Genomic DNA, 16,068 nt, shown 5'->3' with positions numbered 1-16,068 from the left:
ATAGTTGTGGTGGTAGCTTTAGTGTGGTCTTGTTTGTAAGCATTTGGGTAAATGCCCAAAAGTGGGATTGCTGGGTCATAGGGGAGTTCTATGTGAAGTATATTAAGTTTTTTTTTTAAGGCGATGGCAAGGGTGTTGCTGGGATGGTAACTGGTGTAGTCATTGCAGAAAATGGTAATAGACATTCCTCAAAAAAAAAAAAAAAACTGGATTACCATATGACCCAATGGTCTCACTGCTGGACATACATCCAAAGGAATCAAAATGAGGATCCTGTGAAATACCTACACTTGCATGTTCAACAAATAAGTAAATGAAATGAGCTATGAAAATCTAAGATTATGATGATGTGGTCTTTAAAAAGAAGAAAACCATGCCATTTTCAAGAACATGGATGAATGCGGAATATATTATAGTAAGTATAAAATATGCCAGAATCAGAAGGGTAATACTCTATAGTAATTCTTAAAAGATAAACCTGAAATAGTTAAACCACAGAGGCACAGAGTAGAATGATGGCTTTCAGGAGCTGGGAGAGAAAAAATGGGAAGGTACCAAAAAGTTTTACTCATGTAAGATTTGAAAAAAAAAGATTTGAACAGTCCTAGAGATCCACCGTATAGATAAACAATTTTAATAATATTATATATTTTTAAAATATATTGAGAAGATAGATTTTACTTTAAAAACATCTTGGGAAGTACTAGGGATGGAACTTAGGGCCTCATATTTGCTAGACAAGCACTTTACCACACTAGACAACTGCTCTACCACTTGAGTCACACCTCCAATTTGGCATTTTGCTGGTTAATTGAATGGTCTTCATAGACCTTTTTTTTGTCTGAGCTGTCTTTGAAACAAAACCCACTATGGAAAGTTTGGATTACAGGAATTGACCACCATGTCTGGGTTTATATCTTATCACACAAAAAAATCATAGTAACAAAAAAGTAGGCCAAGAAGAAATACTCAGAGGCAATAAAAAGGTTCACAGCACAGGTTGTAGTGATGGCTTTGGTAGATGTGTACTCATCTCCAAACTCATTAAGTGTGTAGATATGTACAGCTTTTAGCATGTCTGCCATATCATATTAAAAGAAGATATAGGCTCAGGCATGGCTCAGTGGGAGAATGTTGGTCAGCAGGCACAGGCCTGAAGCTTCATCTCAGAAGTTCAAAAAAAAGAAAAACAAAACATTAAAAATAAATGCCTACATATAGTAAAAGAGTAAAATAGATATCTATGGATGAAAGAAAAGTAAGATGAGGCTTGGATACTTTCTATATCTGGAAGATGTCTGTCATGAAAAGGAAAAGGAAACATGAACTACATGGACAGTAACCTCTTTTCTGAAAGAAACAAACAAAAAAAGCAACAGTGCTATCCTGAAAAATGGTGTTCTACAAATTTTAAAACCTGTTTTCTTACAAAGTATAATCAGAGAAACTTTAAAAAATCAGGTATAAGACAAAGAGCATGGTGCTCTTCATATGCCCAGTTCTCAAGCACACTTAAAATCATCTATATTCAACTAATTGTTCATCCTTTTATCCAAGTATGTCCAATTAGTCATCCTGAAACAGAAGTTGAGAGGAACAATTTTTAAGAGAATAAAACATTTGGACAATACAGGTAATTCAACAATAAGCAAATATTAATCAAACTACATTTTCCCTCTCAATAACCTTTCTTGAGGCCCTACGGCAAGATTTGTGAAATCTTTTATGGTAAGAAAAAATACTGCTGAGTTTTAATCTCAAGGTTTAAAAAAATCTATTATGAAAAACAGTTCATCTCAAACAAAGATAATTAATGAAGGTAATAAGAATAATATCTATCCTAACATAAAGAATAAATGACATTTATTTAAATTATGGACTACTAGTGGAGGGTTAGCAGCTTTGACGATGACATGCTATGATTACACCAAGGAGCAGTTTGGAGATGGGGTTAAAGTGAAATCTATGACTGTTTTGGGAAAAGAAATAGTACAAGTCATTGTAGTTTAGATATTTAAAAAAAAACTACAAGGACAACTTTATCATTGCAATGCAACCATATTTATATAATTGGATTCATTCGACTTCTTTCCTCTTTGAAGTACTCTAAGTAGATCTAAAATTCTTATGAATTTCGATAATACTCCTATGTACTAAAGCACCCTACTGCATTGCTTTCAACAACAGGGAGAAAAAGACACAGAACTGAGTATTAGGCATATGCTCTTGGTGCCATCTCTTTAGTGTAATGTCTCACTAGGGGAAAAAGTATACAAAAAAAACCTTGCAAAGCCCTCCACCTATCTCCGAATTCCAACACAAATTACGTTCAGCTAACAGATGGGAATATCGGTGGTAAGTCTATTGTTTATAAACACACATTTTTAAACAGAGAAAGTTTCCTGGCTCTTTACAAGAAAGGATGATAAAATTGCAGTACCATATGCCACTAAGATGTGAGAAATGCCCGCTCCTGTTTCCAATCCACACAGTGGGAAGGCCCAACTCCACAGTATCAAGGCAGAATTCTACTACATGAGCATAATGTTTTTCAGAGCTTCAGGAATGGTGTATTAAAAAAACAAACAAACAAAAAGCAAGAACTCAATGGTGCCAGGGATTAAATGACCACAACTGCCATGAAGCACATCTCAGTTCTGACCTGCCACTGAACAAATGGGCCATCAGAACCACCCAAGAGCTTTGCTAGAAAGTACCTTGAAGCCCATTTCATTCCAGGAGCAATTGTCTGACGCTATGGAGGGGGCATTTGACACTTTTTATCTGCTTAGGATCTGAACTACCTCCCTATATCAGACATTTCCCTGCACGGAGTCTCTGCAGAGGCAGAGCTTCTCTCAAAGTCAAGACTGTTGAGACCATATCCCAGATACTCCTCCACTTGGAAGCACAGTACAGCTGACTCCATGTACCTACTGTAGGATGATGGTGCCCAGAAATGGGGCTAAACATCTTGTCTGAGAACGGTGATGTTGGGACACTGGGGTGGTGAGGACACTGAGGTGGTGGATAGTGGTGATGGCAGTATACAGCACTGGTGGAACACAGTCATAGTGGTCACAGTGGAATCATGACCACGGCAGCAATAATTGTGTCCACAGCTAATCAAAACACTTTCTCCAGCAGTGGTATCCAGTGTGAGTTCTTTGTGGAACTGCATATTAGGGCAACAGTGGCTCTGGGGGCTTGTCTCCTTGTTCTACTCCATCTCCAGACAGGTTCATGATTCTAAGGGCAATCTACTAATCATTGCAACAACTTTTTCAGGATAATTTTTTTTACTGTGGTTCAATCACAGATTAAAATTCATACCACAGAATATGTTAATGAATCATTTTCTAAAGACAAAAAAAAAAGCTCACTGGGTACCAGTGGCTCATGTCATAATCTTACCTACTCAGGAGGCTGAGATCTGAAGTTCCAAAACAGCCCACATAAAAAAGTCCATGAGATACTTATTTCCAATTAATCACAAAAAACCAGAAGAGGAGGTGTGCTTGAGTACAGGTCTTGAGTGAAATAGCTAAAGGACAGTGCCCAGAGTCTGAGTTAAAGCCCTAGTACCCTCACACAGACAAAAAACCAAAATAAAACAAAACAATATGGTTTCACTGATAAAGCATTTAGCATCACAGTGTGATAAAGTTATCCCTACACTAGAACAAACTAGACTATGATGACAAACTTTCCTCAGCAGGAAGCACTAAAATTTTAGGAAATGTCTGACAATAGCTATTCACTGTATAATAGTACTGAACTTTCTTTCCAATCACAGTTACAGAACAAGGACTAAGAATAGTCATCAAAGTAACAAAAACACATCTTCACAACAAAAGCAAAATCTACGTTTCTTTCCAGTCAGGGCCCATAATTTATGAGCAACCATTTTCATATCTATTAGATCAGGTGTGAGGTGTTTCTTTCAATGGTAAGATCCAGTTTGTGACCCTTAACTAAGACTACTCACAACTATGGTCTTTATTCTAGTAGAAAAATCTCTATTATGTATGAAAATAAACAACTAAGTTTGATAATAAGCTTCTGTATCTTGGCCCAGAGTCTGTTTCTATCCTTAAGATGAAAACAAAAATGTTAAGGAATAAATCTTCTATTATCACTTACTTTTTATAAGAAACCATCTATCGCTTGTTTTTTTTTTTGAGTGAGACAATCATTTTATCTCCAATTTTTATAAATTTCCTATTTGCAATTCTAAAGTATAACAATCCACAGAAAACTGAGTTTGTAGCTGGTTTTTTCCTTAGGCCAAATAGTGAAATGAAAAATTGAGACTGAAATTTGATACTAAGCAGAGACACAGTTTTGAAGGTGTGTTCAGCTCACTGATAGGTCAAAGGCATTGGGAATTCGGAAGGTTATGTTCTTTCCAAAGAGTTCAAGTCACCAATGTGAAGTTCAAGTAAACAAATCAATGAAGAGAAAAGAAATTAGCCAATGGAACTCTTCATTTGCAGAAGTATTTAACTGCATCTTATCTATTTCAAAATTTATCTTGGATATTGTGAGGACAAAGCTCAGGCTTATATGTATTTCAGGATTGTAAATCTGGGAAATATAAATAAGCAGGAATCAATCAGATGCCAATTTTCCACAGTGATACTATACTATGGATAAAATTTCAATTTCTACTACTACAATAATAATAATAATTCTTTGTATTTTGGTGATACTCAGCTTTAACCTCAGGGCCACCCTCTCACTTGGCTTATTGTTTGGCTAGCATTTTTGAACTACAGCCCAAGATTTTTGCTGATTATTTTGGGGATGCAATTTCACAAACTTTTGTCTGTCTGGTTTTTAATCTTGAACCTCCAGATCTCAGCCTCCCAAGTAGCTAGGATTAGAAGCATAAGCCACTGGAGCTCAGCTTCACTATCATCTTAATATTTATAAAAAGCAATCCAAAATTCAAGCATTTGAGTTGAAATATTCCTTAGACTTTCTGTAGGGGGCTTAGGTTTACATAAGCCATGTTTAGGACAGTATTCATTCTTCATTTCTTTCTACTTTTCCTTATTGAAGTGGGGAAAGAGGTGAACTCTTTAGTGAAGCAGGGGCATGTGTCTAGAGTCAGTCTGTCAAATCTAGCATTCTAGAATTAAATACTCATAAGTCAGTAAGAATGAAATCCTTTTGGAAAGAGGACATTATTTTAAATAAAAATGTTTTATTCTATCTCTGAAGATGTAATTCTTTATAATGCTAGATTCTCTTAAGGCATAAAAATAGGGACCACTAGACTGGAGGAGCGGCTCAAATTGTAGACTACCATCTTTGAACAAGAATACCAAGCAAAAATGCAAGGCCTTGAATTCAAACACAGTGCTAGCTTGAATTTGGTGAATAAAAACAACAGAAAGAATTAAAGGAAAAGAAAATAGAGATCATTTTATAATGCCAAATAGTGAGATGAAAAATTTATCAAGGAACAAATTATGAAGTCAAATGTTACTTTTTACACATTTAAAAATATCCAGAACAAGATATAATGGTATACTAAACTATAAGTACTACAAGTGAATATCATTTGGAAGTACTTGCAACAATGAATCATGCTTGATTTCTTTGTTCTTCACTTAGATTCCACAACCATGAGACAAAAGACCCAAGAGTGATTGATTATCTCTAAGTCCTCTCCAATAAGAACTCTGAACAGCCTGATGCTAATTTTTCCTTAGAGTTCTTCAGAAACAATCACACACCCTATGACTACAGGGAGTTGAAAAGGTTGTCTTAGCAAAGTCAAAGCAGACAAACAAGAAAAACAAAACAAATAACCTACAACTTTGTGTATATATGAGGCCATACCTCATTAATGCCAGTCACATATATCATGTTCATATGAGATAATCCTTAGAAAGCCACTTTGGTTTCCTCAACTTGGAATAAGATTATGATAATGGTCCACCCACTGCTAATTTCACGTTTATTACACCATTCCATGTAGACAAAATGACAAAATAACTCAAAGCCTTAGAAGTGAGGGATTCATTTTAATTCCAGGGATCACAGATATAGTTGAATGATTCAGAATAAATTAGATTGAAATTTTACCCTTGATTTTCCAATTGGGAACCAATTAGGTTAAACATACTGGGATGGTGCGAGATTTTTTTTTTTTTTTTTGAGATTCTTATTTTAACTTCAAATTGGCAAGAGTAGATCAAGTAAACCAAAATGTAACTTGTTGTAAACAAGGAACTTCATAGAAACAGGACCAATACAGCATAAACCAGTACAGGTGAAAAAATGTAAACTATGGTTAGGAAGCTGAAGCTGAACTCCAGGAAGAAACAAGGGGAATTAGCCCTTTGCAGTAGGATGCAATGAGAAACACTTTAATGAACAAACCACCTTGCTTCATCTAAGAGTTCTCAGTTAAACAGATCCTAACTCAGGAAATACAAAACTCAAGAGATTTAGAAAAATACAAAAGAGAACAGGCATGTTCCTCATGATGAATTTCAATTGGAAGAGGCATCTCAGTATCTCAAGTTCAAAGGATTTGGACAAGACAAGGGAGGAATCTGGTAGACACTGAGAAAAACACAATGCATCTGGTTCTTTTGATTATGTAAGGACTATTTAAGTTCTTTTACATTCCTCACCCATGTTTGAAGTTTTTAGTGGAAGGTTTTGCATATCACATGTCACATTTATCCCTAAGTAGTTCAGGATTTTTAATGCAATTTAAACTAATGTGTGAAATTATGTATAATCTACATATATATAGTTGTCTTTCAGTATCTGCAAGCATAAGGTTCAAAGGCCACATGCAAATACAAAAATATTCAGGTGCTGAAGCCATTACATGAAATGGCACAGGACCTTAATATACATATATCTTTCTATGTACTATAAATCACTAGATTAATAATAACACCAAATGTAATATAAATGCAAAGTAAGTAGTTGTTATATTGTACTTGTCAGGGAATGACAAAGTCTACATGTTCAGTCCAAACGCAAATATATTTTCATTCTGGGAACTTACGGATATGGAAGTATATCTACCATCTATCCAAATTATTCTTGCTATTATACATAAGTATATAAAAGTATACAGATATTTTATAGAAATATAGAAATTACATATGTTATACAGAAAAACAATCTTTATATATTGATCTTCTATTTGGTAATATTGCTAAAGTTGTTCATACCATATTTTCTATATAGATGATCATGTCACTTGAAAATAAAGACAATTTTACTTCTTTTATCATGCAGATGACCTGTTTTTCTTGTCCTATTACACTGGCTAGTAACTCCAGGATTTGTATTGTGGCTAATTTTCATCCAATTTGAGGAAATTTTAGCACTATTTCTTTAAATATTTTTCCTCTCCCTGCTTCCTTTAGAGACTGTTTAGGCCATCTGAAATTTTCTTGTAATTCACAAATGTTCTTGTCATTGAGTTTCTTCTTAGGATATTTTGTTTGTGATCATACTGTTGCTATATCTTTATTAATATTTTCTCCTATAATAGCTAATCTCCTGGTAGTACCATCTATTTTTTATCATTTTTCATTAAAAAAATGATTTCTACTTTTTTAGCATCTTTTGTGTCACCATTAACTTTGAATATATGAAACATAGTCATAGTGGTTTGACTACCTTTTTTCTGCTAATTCTAACATCTGGGTCTGTTCCAATTTGTTTTCAATCTACTGGTTTTCCTCACCATTGTAGACCTTAATTTCCTGCCTCTTTACAGGTCTGATCATGACTGTACTCTAGACATTGTGAATTTTACCTTTTTGAATGTTATTTTGCAATCCAGTAGTATTTTTTGAGCTTTGTTCTGTGATACTGTAAAGATGTTAGGAAATACTTTGATTATTTGAGTCCTGTGTTTTCAGACCTGTCAGTTGTATAGTAAGACAAATAATTCCCACCATTGACTCAAGATGGTTTTGTGTACTCTATACAATAACCTTGGAAACTATGAGTTATAGTTTGTCAATAGTAGACAAACATTCTGTTTATTCCTATCAGGGAGGTACTAGCTCTAGTCTTCTTGGGTAATTCTTTCCCTGACATTGTATAATTGCTTCATACAAGTGTGGTGGTGAATATTGTGATGATATTTGGAGAAGACACTTTGGAAATATCCTCCTCTTTATATTATTTCCTGGGAAAATCTAGCTGTCTTGAAAAATCCAAACTCTCAACTCTCTTCCACTCAGTGAGTACACTCCATTTTCTACATAGATTCTCATTTTCTGTGCCACAGCTTGGAAATTCTCTCCAGGTAGTAACTGGGGACATTTATAGAGTTCACTTTGTCTAAATTCCCATCTCTTAAGATTCACAATAATCCATTGTTTATAACAAGTGTCATAAAACAGTTCTTTTCCACATTTTATAGTTTTTTCATGTGAGAGCATAAATCTGACTCCTACTACCCTATCTTAGCTGAGGATGACATCATTTTAGTGGGGATCAAAGTGAGAGAGGATTCAGCCACAGGATTAGTTTGCAGTTCTAGAAGATGCTGTTCCTTTGAACCATACATTCTGGTATAGCTGATGTTGACAGAGACAGCTACTGTGGATAGAACTCTGTGGGGCATCTCAAATAACTCCAAAGGGAGACTCAAGCATAGACTCTTAAAATTCTAGAACAAGATCTGCTTTCAGCAGCAAGGAACTACAAATGCTAAAAAGAAACTCCTGATTGCTTCATCATGACAATTAGGAAAATACCACTGAGATATCTCTTACAAGGGAACTTAGTATGAGAGCCATGTAATCCTCAGAGTTAAGGCTACTTCCTCAACTACTCTTAGGCATCACCAACAAATAGAATGGCTAAGCACTTAGACCTGTCTTTATTGATGGGTCACCATAATGATCATCATGGAGATGCCACACTACAATCTTACTCAAAGGGAGCCACAATTAGGATATCTTGTCCTTAACTTTGAAAAGAGAGAATTTTGAAGAAGGATGGCTTGAGGCTAAATAGAAAGAGACACTTGAGCAGTGGCAAATGGCCTGGCTGATGGGAAAGAGGCTTGAGAAACACATGATGGGAAATTCAGAAGTCACTTGTTGAAAGATCAATGGAGGAGAAGGAAATGATGTTTTAATATCACTAGAGAGATCCCATTCTAGATAATCACTGGATGGGATATATCAACTGCAGAAATCATCTATACATTGTCATAATTAATAAAGTATGGCAGATGCAAATGGACCATGTTCACTTGAGGCAGTAAATGGATTTAGCAGCATTGACGCTTCATCCAAGTTTGGGGTTTGCTACTCTAAGATTCCAAACCTCCCATCACCCCAGACAGAATGTAAGCCTTGTTATGATTTCCTCTTCAAGTAGGCCACTTGTGTGTGACCATCTGACCCTTCCACCATAGAGGAACATAGTTATTCATCTTATCAAAAACATTTTCTGTCCTGGATTGGGATCTGCCTTCCTTACTGACTCATCATTTCCACTTAGGGATTCATGTGTTTATGAATATGGCAGCCTGCAAAGCACTGCTTCAAATCAGTCTCATCACATCCCTCACAGCAGGTATGAAAGAAGCACTGGCCAGAGATCCACAAGTCAACTATATTGCATAATATCCATAGAACAATGTTACTGAGAACATGGTGGCCACTGTTCTTCAAGGCATATGTGTTGAACCATGGATATAACTGAGAGGTCAAGATCCCTCTACTGATATTGGGTCTATCTACTTGTGTTTCCTAATCTGAGGCTGTTTTGGATCAGCAGTCTTGGTCCTTAGAGGAAATATTTCCCATTGGTGATGAAGGAATGGGTCAGAGGACCTGAATCTACAATTCACCTTAGTGATACTGTCCATCACAAGGAAACTGAGATCCGGAAAGCAAGCACTGTAATGTAACTGAGCTTGATGATCTGACAAACCAGGGTTGCTTCTACATAGTGGGGGGCAAGGAAGGAACTCACTGAGGTTTCTCTTAAGTGTTCTAAGGCAATTGCAATTATAATATTCAGGCCCAAACAAAAGCAGGGTAACTAACAACAATTGTGAAATGTTGGATCAACATGCTAGCAAGCAAACCATAGCAGCTCAAGTGCTGGCACAGTTAGGTAAATTCATTCTAGGATGGAGAGGAAGAAGGAATACAGGATTAAACACAAATTTGAGACTTTCTCAAATAAGAAATCCAGTTTGTTCTACTAACTCTTGAGTACTGTCCCTATAGAAACTGTAACTGTCTTTGATGGACTGGGCTTAATAGTAGGTACAAGTAACACTGAGTGGTTCAAAGATGGAACCAACGGGATCCTTTTGAGTCTTCCTTTTACTTGAGCTGCTGCTGGAATTCTTTCATACTAACTGCTCAGAGCCTCAAGTGGCTTTATGTCTGTGCTATTGACAGCAATTTGCCTCAACCCAGGCTTCATATTTTTGCCTGCTGTCCTGGAGCTTCTCTGGCACCACAGTCAGAAGGTTGATGTAAGAGCTAGTGTTCAAGCCAGTTACAAACAATAGCTGTGTTAGTGGAGCCAGTATTCATCAACTGAACACAGGGACTGATAGACTTTTCTACTGCTGTCCTTCAGGTTGGACAAAGCAGGACTGAGCTCCAGCCACTTATTTAAAAAAATTTTATTGTTAAGAGGTTGTACAGAGGGGTTACAGTTATATGAGTAAGACAACGAGTATATTACTTGTCGATTATCATTACCCCTTCCCTTCTTTGTTGTTGTCCCACTATCCCTTCCCTCCTCACCCCCAATATACTTATACCCTTCCCCTCCTCGCCACCCGAAGTTATAAAATTCATTTCCAATATACTGTCCTCTGGGTATCTTTGTTGCAATGGGTCATCCTGTGTCCTTGTTTCAGCATTTTGTTATTCCTATCCCCTCCCCAGATACATGTTATATGTATATATAACATGCAGGGTACCAAAATCAAGCACAGTGACAACAGGGGATATACCATAGGGGAAAGAACATACAAAGGAAACAACAACAACAATAAAAATAAAATCACATGGGATATTTAAAATAATAAGCTACCAGCACAACTATGTTTATCACAGCATTATACGCTATAGTTAAGATATGGAACCAACCCAGATGTCCCTCAGTAGATGAGTGAATCAAGAAAATGTGCTACATATATACAATGGAATTTTATGCTTCCATAAGAAAGAATGATACCACCCCATTTGTTAGGAAATGAAAAGACTTGGAAAAAATATTAAGTACAGTTACCCAGTCCCAAAGAAATTTAGGTCACATGCTTTCCTTCATTTGCAATAATTAGTATACATATAGGATATAGGACAATCTTATCAGATGAGCTGAAAAACTCAAAAAACATGTACAAACAGCCATATAAGATGATGCTAAGTGAAGTGAACCCTAAGATATGAACACAAGAGGTCTGTCCAGCCACTTTTTCAGAGGATCCCAGGATTTTAGAGATATACATGTCTGAGGCATTGCAAATGTCTTCCTTGTTTGCCATCTTTAAATTTACAATAATTTTTTTAGCATGGAAACTTTGTAAAATTTTGCATTGTTATTTCTGATTTCTTTGCTAGAGAATTCTTAATAATGTGTGTGTGTGTCCTGGTTCTTGAACTCAGTACCTGTGTACCCTATGCGTTTATACTCAAGGCAGCTGTTCTACCACTTTGAGCTATAGCTCTATTTCTGGATTTTTGTTAGTTGAAGATAACAGCATCATAGACCTTCCTGCCCCAGCTGGCTTTGAGCCATGATCAGTTACTGAGATACCCCGAGTAACAAGGATTACAGGCTTGGGCCACTGGCCACTATCTCCCAGCTTTAAGTACTTTTAATCATCTAGTTTATTTGTAGAAAATTCAAATATAGCCTTTGCTTCCTTATGTTTACATTACTAAATTTAATTTTTAATATGTATGATACTTACTTTGGTGTTTTAAGTAAAGATCAATTTTGACTGTTGTTTCAAAATATAAAGATTTCTCAAAGATCTATCTGGAAGCTTGAGTACATGTATTTCTTAATATCTGTCTATAATTAATCTAATGTGTAAAAATATTTTGGTATTCTTTTCTGTTTATAGCTCTACATAAGGTCTAGTAGAATGACCTCAAATTAACCATTAAAATGTCACTGGCAGAAAGGTGCCAGTGGCTTATACCAGTACTTCCAGCCACTTAGGAAGCTATGGATCTGAGGATCATGATTCAACACCAGCCTGTGCAAGAAAGTCCATGAGATTCTTATCTACAATTGACCAGCAAAAAGCCAGAAGTAGAGCTATGACCCTAGTGGTAGGGTGCTAGTTAGCCTTGAGCAGAAAAGGGACAGAGGCTCTCAGGACCAAAGTTCAAATCTCAGTACAAGCACAAAAAATGGTATTTAATAAAAAATTTAATAAAAGACCCAGTAATAACAGGATGTCAGCAATAACTAAAAAGGAAATGACATTTTTACAATGGATCCAGGATCATCTATATGTTTCTTAATGAGGATTTGTACTTTTTTTTTAAATGTAGGTTCTACTTTTTAGTTGGTGTTGGGTTTTTTTGGTGGTATATTGGGGATTAACCTGAGGACCTTGCATTGCTAGAGGTGCTCAATCACTTGAAATGCACATTTAGTTCTTTTTGCTTTACTTATTTAATAATAGACTATCTCAGTTTTTGCCTGGGCCAGCTTGGACTTTGATCCTCCTATTTATGCTTTCTATGTATCTAGGGTTTCAGGCACACACTTATCTTATTAGCTGAGATAGGGTTCCATGACTTTTTCCTCTAAGCTGTCCTCAAACCATGGTCTCCTTAATCCTTACCTCCTAAGTAACTGGGCATACCTGGTAGGTGAGCTACCATATCCAGCTCTACTAATTCTTATAAAAATGATTCCTGAGCATTTAATATTTTTTATTGATGTCATAAAAATTTTATTGCCTTTTTATAAAATGTAAAAAAAAACCAACTCCCCATGCTCTTTCTATTTTTACTGGAATAAAAAAGGAATAAATATCCATCAAATTTCTATTGTTATAGGGTCACAGAGTTAAACTATAAGGAAATTTTGAGGTTTTTGGCAATTTAGACTACCAAATTCTTCCTGCTGCTGCTCCCAAGGCATATTCTGTTCACATTAAGAAACACTTGACAGGCCCCTCTACCCCACTTTGAATAAACAGATTCTTCCCAATGTAGAGAATAATTTACAGGAAATGGTTTCTAGAAAAACTAGGTGCAAACCCACTTTAAGATACTTATGAGAACTTGGTGCAATTACTGAACTACTATCCACATGTCTAACTACTATCATTAGTTATTGTGCCTAAATGTAGCTTTGAGTCTCAGTATGAAACATAATATCTGAATCTTGCTGAAATCCACTGTGCAATGTTTAACACAAGAGACAAAGTAAACACTATTTCAGTAAGGGCTAGAAATAGTAAAATTATTTTTTTTTATAGGTTATATTTTCATAACTGATGCCAGGACAGGATTTGTGTGGACTTCCTTTCTAGTAGGAATCAGCTACCATTTTCGTAAATAGCTACGTTTTCCACTCTGAGACTCAGAAAGGTCTTGGGAAGGTTAGCATGTGACAACTGAAAGTGTTTACTGGAAGGAAGAAGAAGAAAAAGTAATCTGAAAAAATAAAAAAAATCACATGAGGTTTTCTGACAGCTTTTATATTTTGAAAAAATGATGATAAAACATGGTAGGTTCTTGATAACCATCTTGGCATCTGATGACTTCTGTGAACAGAGTATAATTCATCACAACTCCCCCTCGCCATTCTTGCTCCAGAATAATCTATTTCTTCTCACAGTGTTTTCAGAGAAATGGCAGTGGAGCAGCTGCTTGATTCAAATGGCCCACATAGTGTAGCAAGCCTTTCCTCAGACTTGATTCTGCACAAGCAACAGAGTCTGTCAGCTTGTGGGTAATCATGGTGGACTTCAGATGAACAAGGCAATATTGCCAATGGAAGGGGCAATTCAAAACAAAATGGAACAAAATAGAACATGCCTTCATGCAATCTCTAGTTACCAACCACTGTAAAACTGTCTCATCCTAAGTTCTGGTAGTTGCATAGAACAATGGCACAGTGTTTATTTGACATTTAAAGCTAATAGACACTGTTTTAAATATATGCAGTGGAGTGCAGATATCACATATTTATATATCTATATCTATATATATATATGATGGAGTACAGATATGTATGGATTCCATACATACCTTAACCATTTTTTAGGAAAAGGAGTTCTAACAGATAAATTACCAAAATCATTTCTTTTTACCCTTGCACCTGCCACAGTAGAGTTGCCCAGGAAAACTCTTAAGGGAGATGTGTGTCTTTCCTCAGTGAAGTAGGTGGAATCCATGAATGGCTTAGGAAAAGAGCTGGCTGCGTGCATCCACAAAAGGCTGTATTTCAGAACTCACCCAGAGGAAACTAAAGATTCCTCTTTCACTATCCATGGCAGGTACCCAACTGTGAAAATCACAGCTAGGGATCATCCAAATCACTACTACTTTTTACAGGGAAAAATGATTTAGGTCCTTCTGAGACCCTATTCTTTCTTCCTGGCACACACAGGTCATTATGCCTTTAATTTTTATGAGAACCCAATGACATTATCTTTTATGTGGCTTTATTATCCTTACTTTACAGATGAGAAAAGTAAGATCAAAATGGTTAACTTCTCCAAAGCTGCAGAGACAGTAACAGAGTACAAGTATTTCCCGTCAAGCCATCAAGATGCCAAAGCCCATGGCTCACACAGGGTCCTTGTTTCTAAGTCTACCATAAAGCCTCATAGTCCTTACAGAAATGGGGCCTGAGAAGCTCTCAAGTGCTGGAAGAAGAAACTGAGGCCACAGGGCAGGGCTGAATAGAGCTGCACCTCAAACATAATGGCATCTCCAGCTCTGTCCCAGGCTCAGCCCCTGTGTTCTGCCCCATACAATGCTCCTCACAAGGTGCTCTCCCATCAAATTTGCTGTATCCCCAAGGCCTACCACATGGTAGGACTCCAACAAGGAGGCTCTGTGTACATCCACATTCACAGAAATACACCCTTTCCTACCCTAACCTCTAAGAGAATGCAGCTAGTTAAGTTTGTTGATGGACATCTCAGCTCTGGAAGCTACTGATCTCAGCAGCTATATTTAAACATTTATGCCTTTGAGATAGGAACAATACTTGTGGGCGGGGCTGTTGTCATAGAAAAGCAAACTTATCATGTTAAAATGTTATGTGAATTCCTCTGTAATTACACCTTTTTTTTGTCTGGCAGTTTCACTAACAGGCTTACTTTCACAATTATAATGATAGACTTCTAGGTGAAAATACAACCTGTATCAGAATAGTAAATCACATTCTAATTACATGTTTGAGTCTAGTCCTTTCATACTTAGTGGATTAGAATTTTCATCCAGTATTTTCCACCCCTCCAGCTATTCTGGCCAATAGGGCACATCTCCTAAAGACATAAATCTGAGATGGAATCTTTTTTTTTTTTTTGCCAGTGCTGGGGCTTGAACTCAGGGACTGGGCTCAAGGCTAGAACTCTACCACTTGAGCACTTCTGGATTTTTCTGTGTATGTGGTACTGGGGAATCGAACCCAGGGCTTCATGCATGCTACACAAGCACTCTACCACTAAGCTACATTCCTAGCCCTGGATGGAATCTTATTTGCAAATGATCAATTACTTATATTCGCTGCTGTAGGTGGTGAGCTCCCTGCCATTGTGTATCCACTTGAATTCCAAAGGCCAGCTCCCCTCTGCGAGGCAGGTAAGAACAAGGCGGTTCCCTTCCAGGTGAATCTGTGGTAGAGCTGGCTCAGTTTTAAAATATGGTGCAACATCATCTGAAACAGGAAAAAGAGAGAAAGAAAAAAATGGAATGAAGTAAGTAAACATGAAAAAAATCTCATTAATAAATTACTTAAGTAAGTCTAATTGTATTTTTGGTTTTTGGTTTTTGTTTTGTCAGTCATGGGGCTTAAACTCTGGGCCTGAGCGCTATCCCTCAGCTATTCAGCTCA

The 16,068-nt window shown here is 36.6% G+C and overlaps 1 protein-coding gene across 1 annotated transcript in view; it reads right to left on the bottom strand.

The window, feature by feature from the left end:
• Positions 1-15,864, bottom strand: part of Sdk1 (sidekick cell adhesion molecule 1) — a 485,625-nt gene extending 469,761 nt beyond the window's left edge. Inside the window, exon 1 of the mRNA XM_013023384.1 lies at positions 15,732-15,864. The gene's annotated coding sequence lies outside the window, so the exon portion shown is untranslated. The remainder of the gene's footprint in view (positions 1-15,731) is intronic.
• Positions 15,865-16,068: the final 204 nt, after the last annotated feature.

This window comes from Dipodomys ordii, unplaced genomic scaffold (genome assembly GCF_000151885.1).
Source record: "Dipodomys ordii isolate 6190 unplaced genomic scaffold, Dord_2.0 Scaffold68, whole genome shotgun sequence".
In the NCBI taxonomy this organism is placed as follows: Eukaryota; Metazoa; Chordata; class Mammalia; order Rodentia; family Heteromyidae; genus Dipodomys; species Dipodomys ordii.
This window is presented reverse-complemented; position numbering and strand designations above follow the sequence as displayed.